This window comes from Lactuca saligna, chromosome 1 (assembly GCF_052625555.1).
Source record: "Lactuca saligna cultivar CGN05327 chromosome 1, ASM5262555v1, whole genome shotgun sequence".
NCBI classification, from domain to species: domain Eukaryota; kingdom Viridiplantae; phylum Streptophyta; class Magnoliopsida; order Asterales; family Asteraceae; genus Lactuca; species Lactuca saligna.
The window spans coordinates 123,991,108-123,994,514 of NC_136417.1; the positions used below are offsets into that span (position 1 = coordinate 123,991,108).

The 3,407-nt window shown below is 28.4% G+C and overlaps 1 long non-coding RNA gene across 1 annotated transcript; it reads right to left on the bottom strand.

The window, feature by feature from the left end:
• Nucleotides 1-2,319: 2,319 nt before the first annotated feature.
• LOC145000807 (uncharacterized) lies at nt 2,320-3,199 on the bottom strand. Its single transcript, XR_013661371.1, has 2 exons — nt 2,854-3,199; nt 2,320-2,553 (listed from the first exon to the last, which is right to left on the bottom strand). It is a non-coding gene; the product is annotated as an uncharacterized LOC145000807 (long non-coding RNA).
• Nucleotides 3,200-3,407: the final 208 nt, after the last annotated feature.

Below are 3,407 nucleotides of genomic sequence, written 5' to 3' on the forward strand. Positions count from 1 at the left end.
TCATTCATTCTTTTAAATGCCCCTTTATCAGTCATTCATATGCTATTTACGCCGGGCAATGCCTGTCACCAAAGCATTTTTTTTCTAGCAGCGATATATCGGAATACGGATATGGTTTTCTTTGGGAATTTTCACTTTCTAGAAATTAGTTTAGTTAGGCATTCTTTTGTAGTTTTATAATATTTTTAAGTGAATGGGCAGAGTCTAATAGAAAATTTCAAGACAATTAATTTTAATGGAAATAAAGTAATTGAACGTGGAGACTTGGAGTCTTAAATATGAGTCTCGAACCACTCCATCACTCGTGCATTCTTGGAATTAATGAATTTTTATTTTGGGGAAAGGGGAAGTTTTTGGTCAAAATGATTACCAATTTCAAGGCAATTAAAACATATATATTGTCTTAGCATGTATATACTCTTTTGTAGTATAATAATATTTTCACCTGTTTATCTCGAAAATCCTTAGCAAGTTTTCAAATTAAGGTTAAGTTTACTTAAGAAGCTTTTTAAATTGTTTATATCGGTATAAGCCAAATTTTGTGTTTGGATAGAGACTTTTAAATAAATAGATTATAGCGGTTGCACACAGGAAATAAATCATTTTTAGTAAGACATTTCTCACTACGAGATCTTTAATATATTTTGATTTTTGAGTAATTTTGTGTTTGGGTAGAGACTTTTAAATAAATAGATTATAGTGGTTGCACATGGGAAATAAATCATTTTTAGTAAGATATTTCTCACTACGAGAAATTAAATATAGTTTTACTTTTCCTTAAAAAAGTAAAAAATAAAATAAATAGTATTTTATTTTCAAACTTATTTTATTTTTTATCCTATTTTTTATACCAAAATCATATTCTTAATATATTTTATTTTTCCAACTTATATAGATTGTCAAACATATTCTTTCTAATAATTTGGTTTTAACAAATATATAATTTATATTTTTTTCATTACAATAATATTAAATAAATAAGATTATATTTATAACACACTTATAAGTTTTTGTAAAATACATTATTGTTTTTTAAAATTTCAATATGTATTTAATTTTTTATATGATTTTGATGAACAAAAAACAAACTTTCTATTTATAATTAGTTAATGTAATTTAATATATAAAACAAAATATTATAAGTATTAAATACTATATTTAAATTATAATTAATAGGTAAAAATAAATTAGAAATGTATAAATATATTAACAGAGGAACTAAAACCGATAATCCAATGTTCATCATCATTTTGGAAGAAATGAATAGTATAACACCATATTTGGTGTGATACTATTTATATCTCAAAAAATAGGGGAGCGGTGAAGAAGAATGAGGGAAAAATAGAAAATAAAAATGAGTTGGAGATGTTTTAACTTATCAAAAGTTGTCAAACATTTTTCTAATTTCGTTTTGATACCGCTATAAATCAATAACCTAGTAAGTTAAAAAGTGTTTTTAAATAAGGTCTACCAATTACCAAACAAACTCTAAGACAAGTTTCTTTCTGATAATCTCAATTATTGATGCCTATACTTTTTAATCGTTCATATTTATATAATTTTAGAGATTTTTAATTTGAACATGATTTGGCTAATTTTCCACTCACTTTGATTTTAATTGTTTAAGTTGTATATTTCAAACATTTTGTACTATTTAACATTTTAGTTGGGGAAATTGAGTAATCTAATATTTTTTGTGTTTTTATATATTTTTAAAGAAACGACCATAAAATTGTTTTTTCAAAATAATCATCATCTCCAGAATGGCCAATTCCTTAGGTCCTTTCGAACTGTGTACCCAGTCTGACCTGTCGTGTTAATGACATTCAAGAATGTCCATTCCAGACTACTTTGACATATTCTGGGTCAATTTACAAAATTTGGTTTCAGATTTTATTCCGACGAAATAACTACAAACATATGCCGACACATTTCAATCCCTTTTATACATTTTAGACGAAAGAACCAAAGAAGATATAAATCATGATCTTGACGATCTGGTATTTTTATGGGTAAGTCATTCAATCCTATACTTTTAGTAGTTTATTATTTAAGTAAGGGGTTGTTTGGTAGGATCTGCATCTTTAAGATGTCTGAAGTCTTAAAAGGGTTTGAACTTTTAAGATCTAAATTTTAACATGCTGTTTGGTTGGAGCCTCAGAATTGTTGTGCTGAATTATAAAATGACCATTTTACCCTTCTGTATTATTTTTTGCAGAATTATAAAAACACCATACAAAATCCAAAATTAAACATAACTCAAAAATTAAACAAAAAAACAATTCAAACATAAATATTTGACAAATCCACTCAACTATATCAATCAAAATTGCATTGTTTTTGGATGATATTGTTATAACTAAATAGTTTTTTTTTTTCAAAATACAATGGTGTAATTAGATATGTATGATGCTATAATAAAGAAATCAATAAAAAAAACATTGAGATTTCATACAAACAAATGATACAAACAGTTTTTATCACAGTAAAAACTCATCCATTATCACCATTCTTGATAGCATCCATATGGAGCCCTTGGTCATTATCAATAGCCTATATTAACCAAACAAATGATAAAAACAGTTTTTATCATTCAATGTTTCTTTTCTACAAAAAGATTAAAGACAAAGAAATTTAAATAAATTAGAAATTAAAACAATTTCATTAAGGCATTTCATCAAATGGTTCATATGCAAGTAAAATAAACATGGAAATCGATTTCATACATATATCAAATTAACAATACCATAAAGATGATAATGATTTCAACATTAAAACATTATAAGGGTTGTTTGGAATTTAGTTTTAAAACTCCATGGAAATCTATTTCAAATTCGGAGAAGAAAAGCATACCGGCGGCGTAGATGGAGGATAGTGTTGGAGTGACAGTACTGGCAGAGTAAAGCACTGGAGTGGTGGGGGAAGGCATTGGAGTGGCCGGAGGTGGGGTTTGATATACCTTAGTTTCCTTGACCGACAACGACGATGAGGAAGGGGCAGGCGGCGGTGGTTGGAGTGCAAGGGGAAGGAGGAGGGGACGGACCGACGGTTGGAGAGGAGGAAGAAGCAGCACCGATGATGTATGTCAGGGAGAAAGAAGATCGATTCAAGAAGAAAATAAGGCGTGCATATTGAAGAAAATGGGGAGGCGTGTTTTATCAGGGCACACAAGTCTTTTTTTATTTTTCAGATGCGACTGTATGTCTTCTTTTTTAAGAGTCATTTATAAAATTAAGAGACATTTTATAAGAGGCTATCAAACATACCATATCTGAATTTTTAAGAGGTTACCTCTTAATTTTTCAATTAAGAGGTAAAGAAACGGCCCCTAAGTTAGTATGGAATACCAACAACATGTACAAATGACACAGATGATGTTCCCAACCTATTGTAGATGTTTAAATTAG